The sequence below is a fragment of the Delphinapterus leucas genome, chromosome 8 (genome assembly GCF_059928025.1).
Source record: "Delphinapterus leucas isolate spDelLeu-1000000601 "Yukka" chromosome 8, BTC_Dleu_Yukka2, whole genome shotgun sequence".
In the NCBI taxonomy this organism is placed as follows: domain Eukaryota; kingdom Metazoa; phylum Chordata; class Mammalia; order Artiodactyla; family Monodontidae; genus Delphinapterus; species Delphinapterus leucas.
In genome coordinates this window covers 80,485,729-80,501,522 of record NC_143136.1, presented here as the reverse complement: position 1 = coordinate 80,501,522, position 15,794 = coordinate 80,485,729, and the positions used below count along the sequence as shown (strand labels likewise).

Here is a 15,794-nt window from a genome sequence, read left to right as displayed (position 1 = left end):
AGCAAAGAAAATTTAGCAAGCACTTGGAGAGGCTAAGCTGGTCCTAGAATGACATGTAATTAAGAGAAGTTGGCTGGATGGTTCTATAGGAGGATGAGAGGAACAACAGCTGTCCTTGCACATGGGACCAGCCCATATTAACCTTGGGGGAAGTGGAGGTTATAATGGGAATAAAGCCAGTGGCAGAAAATTAATTATTTCAAAATGTTTGTTTTCAACAGAGTTTGAATCTTGGTGTCTTGTATGTGGATACATAGGCAATGTTTAGAAAAACACAATACTGTGAATGTTTAATAGCCAAATGAAATCTTGATGTCAAAGCTGCTCATATGTACATGCATTTTTAACTTGATTTGACTGCTATAGTGAGACAAGCCAAAATTGAAGCACAGTTGTTTTCAGGACTTAGAAGTTCAAAAATTCAAGCTGCATGGTATTGTCTTAGGATGAAGTCATTCCTGTAATGGCAAAAAGGAGAAAGCATAGAAAAATAGATCATTATTGCCTAGATTTATAATTTGATGTTCATGTATTGCAAACATCACCAATATATTCAACAAGAAAAGGGGATAACATATTTTTCAGGAGACACCCTGTGTAAGAGGAATAGTGTTGTATTTAATTTGCATATAGAAAAATTGGGGTCCTTGTTTCCATAACAAGAGAAATTGTGCCTAAATATAGGCTAATTGGTGATGCTTAGTGAGAACATTTGATTGTGTGACTCATGCTTTTAACAAACAACATTTCCCCTATCAGAAAACTAGCCTGAGACCCTCCTATTGCTGGGAATGTGTTTAATTAGATGACAGGTTTTAATTAGATAGAACTGTTCGGCCTGTTTACTCTTGGTCTTATCTCTCCATGAGCCATTTCCCCACAGAAGGATGCAGTAGCCATAATTATTCCAGTCATCCTAAAGAGAATGTTTTAAAGTACTCTAGTTAGCTGTCAAAAAGAGAAGGCTAATTTCCAGTTATGAGAGTATTTTTCCAGTGGAAATCTTCCTTTCATTCTGGGTAGAAATATTTGTGTCTATTTCTAGCTTTATTAGGCTCCATTTTCTCTTTCCTGGATAGCTAATTTCTCTTGTAACTGTTCAAAATTAAAGGAATTCCTCAATTCCAGAAATGTTTCCAGCTGTTTTTAGCTCTAGCCAGACTGTCTACATTACCTAAACAAGTACCTAAGGACATGGCACATGTAATAAAAATTGCCCAGCAAAAGCATAATGGAACCAACTAATTTGGAAGAATTTCCCATAATATATGGAATTTTAATAGATGTAAAGTAAAAAAATCAGTGGTCAAATATTTGAAGAATTATGTGCTAAATGAACAAACTTCTTTACTTAGAATCTATCAGGTTATTTACTCTACTGATAGGTATAATCTGTTTGGCACCAGACTTCCAGATCTTTCTACCTCTGTGGTATTTTCATGGGAAGAGGAGGCATGGGGGTGATAGGTTTTCATGTGAGTAACTGGTAATATCACACTTTTGTTTTGTTTTCTTTGAAACCAACACATGACAATATCCTCCCTCTGTGTCCCCTAGTAAAATGTTTTAAAGTCTCTGTGGTTCCCACTGTAAAGGAAAAAGGCGGCTTGGGTACATATGATTCCCAGCATATGCTGGGCCTTAGTTACTTGTCAAAATAAATCGGGCACATGGGGATGCACAATCTCTAATTTTTGCCCCTCATCCTTTATTTTTTAGATTGAAATAGTCATAGCCCAATGGGCTAAGAACTGTGTTGTAAAATTTTAATATAAAAAAATTGTACATAAAAGTATAGTGCTTGGGCTTCCCTGGTGGCACAGTGGTTGAGAGTCCGCCTGCCGATGCAGGGGACACGGGTTCGTGCCCCGGTCCGGGAAGATCCCACATGCCGCGGAGCGGCTGGGCCCGTGAGCCATGGCCGCAGAGCCTGCGCGTCCGGAGCCTGTGCTCCGCAACGGGAGAGGCCACAACAGTGAGAGGCCCGCGTACCGCAAAAAAAAAAAAAAAAAAGTATAGTGCTTATGTGTCATTGTGTTAAAATTCTAGTGTATATTATTGAACTATCTAATTATTTCATAGGTGCATACTAAAAAGTATAATCCATATAATATTTGACTTTAACTCATGTTATCTCATTTGCTAACCCCTAACTCAAGCTCCTATCATCTCTTTCCTGGACAATTGTAATCACCGGCTGCTACTCTCCCTTCTTCCACCCATGTCTGACTACAGACTATTCCTTACTCAGCAGCCAGAGTGATGCATTTAAAACGTAAGCCAGATCGTATCCTTCTGCTGCTTCAAATCATCAAATGGTTCCCAGGGGTAGGGAGAATTCAGAGCTGGCCCCCAAGATTCCTGCCTCCTGATGTGCACACTCCGTGTGATTATTTGGAAGAAGAAGCCCTTGAACGTGATCAGGACTTGTAAATATGATGAGATTTCGCTCTCAGGATTATTACGTTATAAGGCAAAATGAATTTTGTGGTGTAATTAAGCTCCCAAATCAGTTGACTTGAGTTAAATAAAAGGGAGATTATCCAGAGTGGGCTTGACCTAATTGGGTGAGCCCTTTAAAAGGGTTCAGGTCTTCCCAGAAATTAGAGAAATTTGATGTCAGTGAGATGCCCTTCTGCTGTGCTGGAAGAAAGGAGCCATGTTGTGAGTGGGATGGACATTGGCAGAGATTTGTGGGCAGCCTCTAGGAGCTATGAGCAATCTCTGGCTGATGTCCAGCAAGAGAATAGGGATCTCAGTCCTACAGTCACAAGGAAATTAATTCTGCCAACAACCTGAATGAGATAGGAAGAGGATCCCAAGCCTTAGATGAGATCATAGCCCATGCTGACATCTTGATTTCAGTCTGGCGAGACTCTGAGCAGAGAACCCAGCTGTGCCACGCCCAGACTCCTGGCCCACAGGAACTGTAAGATAATAAATTTGTGTAGTTTTAAGCTCTTCAGTTTGTGGTAATTTGTTACAGGGGAAACTAATACGCTTCTCTTCTCTCGCAGATGAAAATGTAAAAATAACTTTAGTAAGGATTTTGGATTTTATTCTGGTATCCAGCCCTGACTCTCTCTGTTACCATCTTCTATTCTGTCACTTCTTCACTCTGCTGCAGCCACACTGTTCTCACTGTTCCAGAACACTCCAGCGTGCTCCTGACTCGGCACCTCAATTCTTATTGTTTCCCTTCCTGGAGCCCCCTGCCCTGGATATGCACAGGACCTCCTATCACCTGTCATTTAAGTTCCTGTCAGAGAGCTCCTCCTTGACCACCCAGACCAGTCAGGCTAGGCTATGTTTTGTTGTGCCAACAAACAATCCCCAAAGCTCAATGATTTAAAATAACAAAAGTTCGCTTTTAATTTTCCCTATATGTTTAATTTGGATTAGCAAGAGGGCTCTGCTCATCATGGGCTTGAGAGACCCAGGCTGATAAAGGCACCACTATCTTGTAATGCCACTATTTCAAATTTCTTTTGATTAGTGTTAGCATGGTATGAACTTCTCCATCGCTTTATCGTTTTTTCTCCAATCCCTTTACTTGTATCTATTTGTGTCTTTATATTTAAAGTGGGTTTCTTATCTCTTGTAGATAACATATAGTCAGGTCTTGTGTGTGTGTATTTTGTGTTTTATCCGCTCTGTCAGTCTTTGTCTCTTAACTGGTATATTTAGGTCACTGATGTTTGAAGTGATTATTAATGTAGTTGGATCAATATCTATCATATTTGTTACTATTTTTTATTCATTGCTTTTCTTCCTTGTTTGTTTCATTTTGGGGTCTTCCATCTCTTTCTGCCTTCTCTGATTTTAATATATGACATTCTCTTAGCATGTCAATTATATTATTTTTAACTCTTTTAGTGATTTTCCTTTAGTTTGCAATATACAATTACAACTAATATAAGTCCACCTTCAAATAACAGTATATACCACTTTGTGAGTAGTACAAATACATTATAGTATTCTCTGTTTCTCCCTCCCATATCTTATGATATTTGTCATTAATTTTAGTTATCCATAAGCTATATTACCAAATACATTGTTGATATTCTCATTTTGAACAAACTGTTATCTGTTAGATCAATTAAAAATAAGAAATATAATCATCAGAGAAATGCAAATCAAAACCACAATGAGATATCACCTCACACCGATCAGAATGGCTATCATCAAAAAGTCTACAAATAACAAATGTTGGTGAGGATGTGGAGAAATGGGAGCCCTAGTACACTGTTGGTGGGATTGTGAATGGGTGCAGCCGCTATGGAAAAAAGTATGGAGGTTCCTCAAAAAACTAAAAAAACTACCATATGACCCATTAATTCCACTCTTGGGTATATATCTGAAAATAAATGAAAACACTAATTCTAAAAGGTGCTTGCTCTCCAATGTTCATAGCAGCACTATTTACAACAGCCAAGACATGGAAGCAGCCCGAGTATCCATCAACAGGTGAATGAATAAAGAAGACGTGGTATATATACAATGGAATATTACTCAGTCATAAAAAGAATGAAATTTTGCCATTTGCAGCAGTGTGGATGGACCTAGAGAATATTATGCTTAGTGAAATAAGTCAGACAGAGAAAGACAAATATTGAATGCTATCACTTCTATGTGGAATCTAAAAAAACAAAACAAATGAATGTTTATATAGCAAAACAGAAATAGACTCACAGATTTAGAAAACAACCTAGTAGTTACCAGTGGGGAGAGGGAAGGAGGGAGGGGCATGTTGGCGGTATGGGATTAAGAGATGTATAAAATAGATAAGCAGCAAGGATATACTGTATAGCACAGAGAATTATAGCCATCATCTTGTAATAACTTTTAATGGGGTATAAACTGTAAAAATACTGAATCACTAGGCTGCATTCCTGAAACTAATATAATATTGTATATCAACTATACTTCAATAAAGAATTTTAAAATTTTAAATAAGAAAAATAATAGATTTTATTTTACCCTTGTTTATTCCTTTTCTAATGCTCTTCCTTTCTTTATGTAGATCTGAGTTTTTGGCATATCATTTTCCTTCTTTTTGAAGAATTTCTATTTTATGTTTCTTGGAAAGCACGTTTACTTGTGGCAGATTTTTTCAATTTTTGTTTGTCTAAGAAAGTGTTATTCTTCACTTTTGAAATGTAAATTTTGCTGGATACAGAATTCTAGGTTGGTGGATTTTTAAAAAAACATTTAAAATATTTCACCCCACTCTCTTACTGTTTGCACAGTTTCTAGAGAAATCTGATGTAATTCTTCCCCTTGCTACTCTATAGGTGAGGTGTTTTTTTCTTCGGGCTTCTTTCAAGATTTTTTCTTTGTCTTTGATTTTTCTGCATTTTGAATATAATATTCCTAGCTATATTTTTATACCTATATATTTATCCTACTTGGTGTCCTCTAAGCTTTCTTGATCTTTGGTTTGGTGCTTATGATTAATTTTGGAAAATTCTCCGTCATTATTGCTTGAATTATCTCTTCTGTTCCTTTCTTTTTTTTCCTTCTCTTTATGGTATTCTCATTATGCATATGTTATACCTTTTATAATTGTCCCACAGTTTTGGGGTATTCTGTTCTATCTTTTAAGTTTTTTTTTTCTCTTTGTGTTTCAGTTTTGCAAGTTTTTACTGAATTTCTTCATGTTCACTGACTCTTTCCATGGCTATATCCAGTCCATTGATAAGCTCTTCAAAAACATTTTTCATTTCTATTATAGTGTTTTGATTTCTAGCATTTCCTTTTGGTTCTTAGAATTTCCATCTCTCTGCTTACATTACCCATCTGTTTACAGTTTTCTGTTGTAAACCAGACATGATGTACTAGGTAAAATGTACTGAGGTAAATAGACTTTTAGTGTGAGGTTTTGTGTTTATCTGATTAAGAGCTAGGCTGTCTTTATTGTTTGCTCTAGCTGTAGGTGTCAGAAGCTAAAATTTCCTCTGATGCCCTTGTTTTTGTCTCTTCTGTTGTCTTTGGGTTTCTCTGGAGACTTTTTCTTAAGTAGGTTCTGAGGCATGCAGTTCTTTCCATAGTATCTACCTATTATACAGGAGCCCTGTTGATATTGTGGTAAGGTGTAGTGGGAGGGGAAGCACTCTATAGTTCTATGCTTTGACTTTCAGGTTTCAGTGAGCCTTTGCCTGTGCCCTTGGGCTGTGACCTTCACTAGTGCTTTTCAGTCTCCATCACCCTTAGTTTAGGCAGGAAGGCTAGAGGGAGCTGGAGTTGGGTATTTCCTTTATTCTAGATCAGTTAGGTTCTGGTAAAACTCAAGTTGATTAAGCTCTAGTAAAATAGTTTCTCTTGAGGGCATGCCTTGCTAATAAAAACAGAGTGCTCTGGGTGTATTTCAAAATGGTTCCTTTTCCCTCCTTCCCTTCTGGAAGCACCAGGGAATTTTTCTATGATCTTCATGGTGAAAACCTGGTAGGGCTCCTAGAGGTAAACCTCACTAAATTGTAGGTCATCCTCCTAAGACTGAGCCCCCTGGAATTTTTAACTCTCAAATTTGTCCATATTGAGCCACCAGCAATTCCATCGATTACCATTTAGATTTTCTTATCCTGATATTGGTTCCCATGGACGTTTCTACTTTCAGGTTTTTATTCCAATAAGTTGTAATTCTCTGTATCCACCTGTCTGTCTCTCCAACTTCGGGGGGGGGGGCAATTTTTTGCCCTGTAGCCTCAATTCTCTGTTGGATCTAAGAAGAGTTGTTGATTTTCAGTTTTCTCAACTTTTTTCTTCCTGTGTGGAAGGCAGTGGTGACTTCCAGGATTCTTACATGCCAGACTAGAAACTAGAAGTTGTACTGCCACTATTTCAACATGAGGCTTAAGGCTGTGCCACAGCAGGGGGAAACACCTCAGAGAGTTGCACACTGGCTCCCAAATTTTTCAGCCTTACAGTAACATGTCATTTCTATTCATATTTCATAGGCTGACTATATTTCATAGAGTCATGCCAAGTTTTTTGAAATGTGAGCAAATGTAACCCTGCAGTGTTTCTGGAAAAAAAGGACAACCAGCAGTACTGCAGAGCATTATTAACGTTGACCAGAGCACTATATGTAAGATAGTATTTCCAGCTCCACCTAATACTCTGCTCTCTTATCACATCATATTTTCACCCTAGCACTTTATAATACCATATTATACTGTACATTATACTGTACATATTATATTTCATTATAATGAAACCTATTGTGCTAGATGCTCTGTTTACTGTTTGTCTTTCTTCTTCTATCCCCACAAATGTGAGAATCATGGGAACAGGGACTTTGTCTAGTCTATTCTATTTGTCTATTTTTATCCCCAGAATCTAGAATATTCCAGTGGTCAATACATATTTCGTGAAAGCATTAGTGAATGGATTTTGTTTCAAACTTGGGAACCCAGAACAATGAACCCTTTACATCAGCCAAATCTGGCTCAGAAATTCTTTCCAACAGGGATGAAGCTGTATAACCCTTGTGCAGAGCCTTTGTCAGACTAGCTGGGTACATCCTTTGCTATCAGATAGCAAGGAGAGAATGAAAAAGCCTCAGAAGTTCCCAGGAATGTGGTGCTATTTTAAGGCAAGGGTATATACACAGCTTGAGGGAAAATGAATTTGAAAATGAGCTTAGGCATTTCAATAACACAGGTAAAAGGTATTAATAATTTGAAAAATAGGTGAATTTAAGAATCTTCCCATCGCAAGTTTATGTTTATAACCAAGGATATTCAGCTCTCATTCCTCACTTTTTGAAAAGCAAAAAGCTAAATCACCTCTTGAATATGAAATGTAGGTGCAATGCTTGGAACATGCTCTTTCTTGGGGAATAGACCTGTCAGATCCTGGGGTGGTTGAAATGTGGACTTCCTGCTGGTTCAGGTGTACTGTCTTTGTGCTTTGTAGGCTTATTTGTTCACTCTGAGCTTAATGAGTGCATTCAGGCATGTAATGAAGAACAATACCATCACACAAACAATTCATTGAAGTCCAAAGATAAGGTGATTTTATCAATTATATTATTCAGTAAAGTACATTTGCAATTTATTAAATAATACATAGATTGAGTGGCATCTGGAACACTGTTGTGTTGACACTCATGATATTAGCATCCGTGCTATAAAAAGAAATCTTGAATTGATGGCATTTGTTACAATGGGTGTAAAGCTTTTGTTTCTCTTGCTAGAGGAAAGAGGTGAGAGCAGTGCAGTTGTGGGTCACAGGTCCCTCTGGTATGAAATTTGTCCCGAGTAAGCTTAAAACATTTGATGGCCAAAAGCATGGGTTCCTATAGCAAATTATTTTTATTTTCACCTCCATTAACCTTGGCTAATGGGATGACCACAGGGCTGGAAGGCAGGTGAATACCCCCAGTTATCCAAGAGTTACTTGATCTAAGCAAATTACTTTCCTTTCTTCTCTTTCTTTTCTTCTTCTTTTTATAACATGTATTACGGCATTTTCAGAGCATGTTCATATGTATTTCATTTGACCTTACAACAAACATCCCAGTGAGGTTAGCTGGTCAAGGGTTCCTATTTCTGTTTCTAGATAAGGGATACTGTTGCTTGGAGAGTTGAGTGGGAAGAAGATCAGGGATTTTGACTCTAACCACAGTGCTTTTTAAAAAATTATACAGCAGTGATGCTCTGGGCCTCAGTTTCCTCATTTAAAACCAAACATAAATATACGTTATTTGCCAACTTAAGTTGTGGGTATGACAAGAGATAGTTAAATTTTTAAATATTCTGACTAGTCAGAGCCTTATGCAATTATAAATTAATCATCTTGCTTTTGTTTTAAGTCCAAGGGCTCTGTCCTTAGACAATAAAGCCTTCTTCTCCACATTCTTCTACAGAAAAAAATGTCCAGTATGAGTGCATATGTAAAGCCCTGGAATTTTCCATCTGAAAACATTTAGGAATGAGTCCTCTTAAAGGAAGAGTAGAGAGTCATTAGAAAGAAGCCAATGGTAACTCTGATTTGGCTGTCTCTAGGACTGTTATCAAATTAAATTTTTTAAAGTGATGACTTGTTGGTTTGCTTCAATGTTGTTCTATTTTCTAACTCATTGATAAAAATGGTCCTCTTACTTTTGACTAGGCTTTGCCACATAGGGCTATGATCTTCAAGGACAGAAGTATAATATTGAATAACTGTTTTATATTCCAAAATATGTTCTGACTGACTCTTTTTTCAAGTATATAGAGCAGGGGCTAGCAACTTCTGCTGTAAAGGATCAGCATTTGCAGGACATATGGTCTCTGTCATGAGAGACTCAACTCTACTGTTGTATAGTGCAAAAATAGCCATAGATAACATGTAAATGGATGAGCATGTTCCAATACAACTTTATTTTAAAAGTTTATTTCATATAATTTATTCCATATAATTTTCCCACATCGTGAAATATTCTTCTTTTTTTTCCAACTACTCAGAAATGGAAAAACATTTTTAGCTCATGGGCCAAGCAAAAACTGATGGGCTGGATTGGTCCATGGGCCAATCTCTAGAACACAAGAGAAACATTCATTGCTACTGTAGACAATACTCTGTTCAAATAATTCTTTGAGTTGGAAAATGTTTCTAGGAAGTCTGTTCTTATAACACAAACTTTCAACACTGTCAGCAAAGGCAATATCACACAGCAGGGTTCAAGTTAAGTGGTCATCATTGCATAGGAAAAGTACAAGTATTTCCTCATCAGAAAGTTAGAGACCCCTGCTTTATATTCAAAGGAGGGAAATTAACTAGCACAATTTGGCATAGAGCTTGCAAAATCTTGGGGCAAAGATATCTCACAGGGCTAAGTACATTACCAGTCTCAATTTGGTGCTCCATAAATATCTGTTGAGTTAACTGAAATTCCCACAAGGTTCCTAAGTTCTTGCTTATTATGTAGAATGAAGTGAACACTATAATTGTCTATTTAGAAGACAAGGGGTTAATGCAATGAATCTTTAAGTAGCGCTCTTCACTGCTATTTATGAAGGGTGACTACAAAAGACTTAAATGACAGATTTTACAAAAGTGCTAGGCAGTAGGGCAAGGTGTGCACAATATCTAAATAATTTGTCATTATGAGCTTGATAATGCCCATGACTAAGCTAATCTATAACTGGATATATATGGAACCTGCAAAATTCTTTCAGATCTCCAGCATGTAATTTAATCATAATGAAGCCGCTAATTACTGCTGTGTCCCATTTTCTTGGAAGTTCACACATATTCTAAACTCCTTTGCCTCATAGTCAATGCGAAAATATGTTAGTACCTAACTAATCTTTAGTATTTTTCATTTGTGCAACTTTTATTTCTTCAACTAAATCATAAGTTTCTTTTGGGCAGGATCATATCACATAAATAAGAGCAGCATAATGATTAACAGCAAGATTGTGGATTCATACTATTGGGATACAAATTCTGCTTTGACATTTACTAGCAATGCAACTTGGGACACATTACATAGTCTCTTTGCTCTCAGTTTATTAATTTGTAAATAATGATAATAAAAGTATTTACCTGATTGGATTGAACTTTTGTTAGAGTTAAATGAGTCAATGCATGCAAGGCACTCAGAACAGTTGCTGGCACACAGTAAGGATTCAAGAAATGCCAGTTAAAAATAGACCTTTGGGTCCCAGCCTGATGCTATAAAATCCTATTTATAAGCTGATGACTTCTCCAGTCATACTCCCTCCATGGAACCCCACTTAAGTTATCCACTTGGAATACTTAACACACCTCCGCTTTGAAATAGAATACTCATCTCAAAATGATCATTCCCACAAAACACGCTTGTCTTCTTTCCCATTCCAAGTGTGTTCTCCCTTAGTCTTTCTCTTCAATATGCAGGACAATTTTCACTCTTCTAGTTTTTCAGGCTAAAAAACAAATACAATCCTGAAGTCATGTTTGACTTTTTTTTTTTGCCACGCAGCATGGCTCGTGGGATCTTAGTTCCCCAACCAGAGATCAAACCCGTGCCCCAGCAGCGGAAGCAGGGTATCCTAACCACTGTACCACCAGGAAATTCCCTTGACTTCTTTCTTTTTCTCACATTCAACATCCTATTAGCATATTCTGTAAGTTCTGACAAAATATATCTAAATCCCAGCTAACCCACTACCTTACCTATCTTCCTAGTCCATGTCGGTTACCGTTTGCATAAGCTGTTGTTGCAATAGCCTCCAAACTGGTGTCCCTGCTTCTATCCATGATCCCCTGCCATCTAATCTCCATGCACCAGCCAGGCTTCTACATCCACAGCACGTACATTGGCCCTTGCACATGGTCAGGTGTCAATAAATAAACTAAAGGAATGCTTGATTGAAATATTTGAAAGCTAATTGACTTATCACCTTACTGTAGGCACTGAAAGGATTTTATTCAAAGTGATGTAAAATTCTCAATAGTCTCTGCGTGTTAAAATTGTCATAGTAAAGAATTCCTTTAAAAGTAAGCATAGGGACTTCCCTGGTAGCACAGTGATTAAGAATCCGCCTGCCAATGCAGGGACACAAGTTCGAGCCCTGGTCCGGGAATATCCCACATGCCGCGGGGCAACTAAGCCCGTGCGCCACAATTACTGAGCCTGCGTGCCTAGAGCCAGTGCTCCGCAACAAGAGAAGCCACTGCAATGAGAAGCCCGCGCACCGCAACGAAGAGTAGCCCCCGCTCGCCGCAATGGAGAGAAAGCCCGTGCACAGCAACAAAGACCCAACACAGCCAAAAATAAATAAATAAATAAATAAATAAATAAATAAATAAATAAATAAATAAATAAATAAAAGTAAGCATAGACTGAGAAGGTAGGACTGCATAATTTTGACTAAAATTCTGTGAATCTGTGACTTGGTAAAAGCCATAAGGTCAAGAATAAGGCAGACAAATCAACCTAGATAAACCCTTTAGAATATTTTTGAAAAGTGTATCAGATTTGGAACCTTGGTTTTATGAGCCCTGAATTTGTACAGAAAGGTTGATTTTTGAGCCCTACATTTGCACCAGGTATGTATATTTTATTTTCACACCCAGTTAGTCAGAACCTACCATTGTATGGGGGGAAAAAATCACCCCCTTTAATTAGACCTTTAGGTAGTTAAAGTAGAAAGCCATTTTCTGTCAAATTATGAATCCCAAATATTTTGCTTCTTTGTCAGTACTACTCTAGTCTATGAATCTTTTATTCAAGGATCTTAAAACAAGTTAAAGTGTCTGGTGTAATTTCTTCAAACAGCAAAGTTTTTGTTTTTTTAAGGTTATGTTTAATTGTTGGGAGACATAGGTCCAAGATGTTTTTAAAATTAAGCCTGAGTCCCTCTCACTTCTCTGTAGTGATTATGTCCAGGCCAAGGGATGCTGCAAAGGACAATTGCCAGGAACAACATTCCTCATTCTTTTGGTAGAGAACAAGGGGCTTGGAGGGCCACCAGCATGCTCTCTTTCTGGGACATTTCCAGTCTGCAGCATCTCTCCTATCTATCCCCATTCTTTCTTGAATAAATGAGAGATATACATGACTTCTGTGCCTGGAAAACTCAAAGACTCATTTCTCTTGACTATAAGCAAGGAGACTGTGAATAAACATGGGAAAAGAAAGAAAGAAGTAAAATAAAGGGAGGAAGATAGAGAATGGAAGCCAGACAAGAAAAGGGAAAAAGGAAAGGAGAAAGGAAACAAAATGAAGAAGGAGAATTAACTCTCAATTTTTGAATGAGGTAAAGAAACTAACTGTGTGTGTGTGTGTGTGTGTACACTTCTGCCTGCTGAGAAGCCTTGAAACAAAGCCACACTTACAGCCAAGAGCACACCTAATGCCCAGATGATCTTGACATCTAATTACCTTTCTCCACTAAAAGGAAGGAGGATCATGGCTTCTTGGAGAAATTTCTGATTCTAGAACTGGAGCAGGAAAGAATAAGATGAGACTGGAACATCTTGTTGTGGCAGAAAATAAGGAAGTGCCCAAAGAACGACAGAGGCATGTCAAAAGGACATGGGAGCCAGCTTGAAGGGGCTTCCACTGGGCAGATATGGGAACAATCTAAGCATCAAAATATAATAACAACAATAACAATAGTTATACTTACAGTCCATTTTATAAAATAAAAATTCATAAGTCCTTTCTTATTTAAATTAAAATAACAGAAGGAAGAGCTGTTCTTCTTTACTGTAGAATGACAACCAATAAATGTAGAAGAAATGACAGAGTTAGAAAACCATCATTGGATGCTGGTGGGTAAAACTTGTGTGTAAAATTTTGATGAGCCTATTTACATAGGCTTCACTTATCTCTAAACAAATCATTTATTAATTGTAGTGTGACAAAAAGCATCTTCCAGTCTAGAAACCTGGCACATACCAAAGTAAACATCATGAATACTGGGACCACCTACATCAAATACCTTCAGATATGATGCAAAGAAGGACAACCAATCACTTCCATGAGAGTCCTGCTAAAGCAAATAACCTGAACATAATCATGAGGAAACAACAGACAAACTCAAACCAAGGGGCATTCTATGAAGTGACTGACCTGTACACTTCAAAAATGTCAAGGTCATGAAAGACAAAGAAAGAGGAAATTTCAAGGTCATGAAAGACAAAGTTAGGGGAAAGTTTCCAGATCAAAGGAGATTAAAGCAACATGACAACTGCTTATAACATATGAGCCTAAGTTAGACCCTGAACTAAGGAAGGAAGAGAAAGCAGCTATAAAAGACATTATTGGAACAGTTGATAAAATTTGAATATAGACTGTAGATTAGTGTCTTAGTCTGCTTGAGCTTACATAACAAAATACCATAAACTGGGTGGCTTAAATAACAGACATTTTTTTTCTCACAGTCCTGGAGGCTAGAAGTCCAAGATCAGCATGCCACTACAGTCAGTTTCTGGTGAGAACTCTCCCCTTGGGTTGCAAATGACATGAAGGGAGAGGTAGAGGGAAAGGAGAAGGGAGTGAGAAAGAGAGAGAGAGAGGTGGGGGGGGGGCGGGTGGAGAGAGGAGGCTGTCTGGTGTTTCTTCTTAAAGGGCATTTACCCAGTTGGGCCTGGGCCCCATCCCCATGATCTCATTGACCTCCCAAAGACCCCAACTCTAAATATCATCATATTGGGGGTTAAGGCTTCAATATATGAATTTGGTGGAGGACACAAACATTCAGTCCATAACATTCAGATATCAATGTTAAGTTTCCTGATTGTGGTAATTATACAGGGATTATGTAAGGAAATGTCCTTGCTCCTTGGAAATATAACCTAAAAGTTTTAGGGGTAAAGAAATACATTGTCTCCAACTTATTGTCAAATGGTTCAGAAAAAACGTATACATACATGCACAAATAGAGAGGCAGACAGAAATCAGTCACATGGAGCAAAATGTAAACAATTGTGGAATCTGGGTAATGGGTATAATGGGAGTTCCTTGTACATCACAATAAAAGATACAAAAAAATTTATGCAAAAGAATCCTTGGAGGGGCTTCCCTGGTGGCGCAGTGGTTGAGAGTCCGCCTGCTGATGCAGGGGACACGGGTTTGTGTCCCGGTCCAGGAAGATCTCACATGCCGCGGAGCGGCTGGGCCCGTGAGCCATGGCCGCTGAGCCTGTGCTCTGCAACGGGAGAGGCCACAACAGTGAGAGGCCGCGTACTGCAAAAAAAAAAAAAAAAAAGAATCCTTGGAGTTATAAGGTAGACCCTTATTATTCTTCAGCAATCAACCTATTACTACTCATCCAGGGTATTAGCAAGCTTTCTCCATCGTACTTATTCTTCTTTCTTGAACTGTTGATTAGTCTTCTGACTTTCAGAGAAGAAATAAAAATCTGAGAGTTATTAGGTGAATAGGACAAAAAATTTCTTAGCATTTGTAACATCAGGTTAACATGAATAATGTGGCATTTTCATAAAATGTAATTTAATAGGGAAAATACAAATCCCACACTTGAATTTAAAGAATCAATTGTTTGGAACAAAATTAAAGAGATGTGATATAATAATTGCTTACATGAAAATCAGAGCTGATAAGAATAAGCCTAAAATATAATTAACAAAGCTTAAAAATATATAATTTTTGGCTTTTCTTTTAAAGATGTCAGTATGTAACCAATTTTTCATTATGGCAACTATTTTTAGCCTTAACTTTATATGATTCACTAATATCTATTCCTCATTGAAAACATAATTTTTTGTTCATTTGTTTTATTTTGGAAGCATATATTAAAAACCAGAGCAAGTTTTTTCTTCACCTTTTCTTTAATAAATAGAAAATCATGTTATGATGTGTGTGATCTAGACTGTAGATGGGCAGCAGAGGAGGTATTTGATGCTATGCTATTTCTTATTTAATTTTTTTTTTTTTGCTATACAATATGGTCAGTTCATTACTCACTCATTTAATTACAGCAGCTCTTTTTTATAGACTTTAGTCTTATGGCATAAGTATTATATTTTTATTGAGCTATAGTTGATGTGCAGATTATATAAGTTTCGGTGTACAACAAAATGATTCAAAATTTTTAAAGGTTATATTACATTTATAGCTATTATAAAATATTGGCTATATTCCCTGTGTTGTACTATATATTCTTGTAGCGTATTATTTTTATACATTGTAGTTTGTACCTTTTAATCCCCTATCCTTATCTTGCCCCTGCCTACTTACCCCTCTCCACTGGTAACCACTAGTTTGTTCTCTATAGGTCTGTTTCTTTCTTTTTTGTTATATTCACTAGTTTTATTTTTTTAGATTCCACATATTGATGTAAATGATATCGTAA

General features: G+C 37.3%; 1 long non-coding RNA gene across 2 annotated transcripts in view; it reads left to right on the top strand.

Annotated features, from left to right (window-relative positions):
- The window catches only part of LOC111172747 (uncharacterized), a 319,126-nt gene that overhangs the window by 219,669 nt on the left and 83,663 nt on the right, over positions 1–15,794 (top strand). The gene's annotated exons all lie outside the window — the stretch shown is intronic.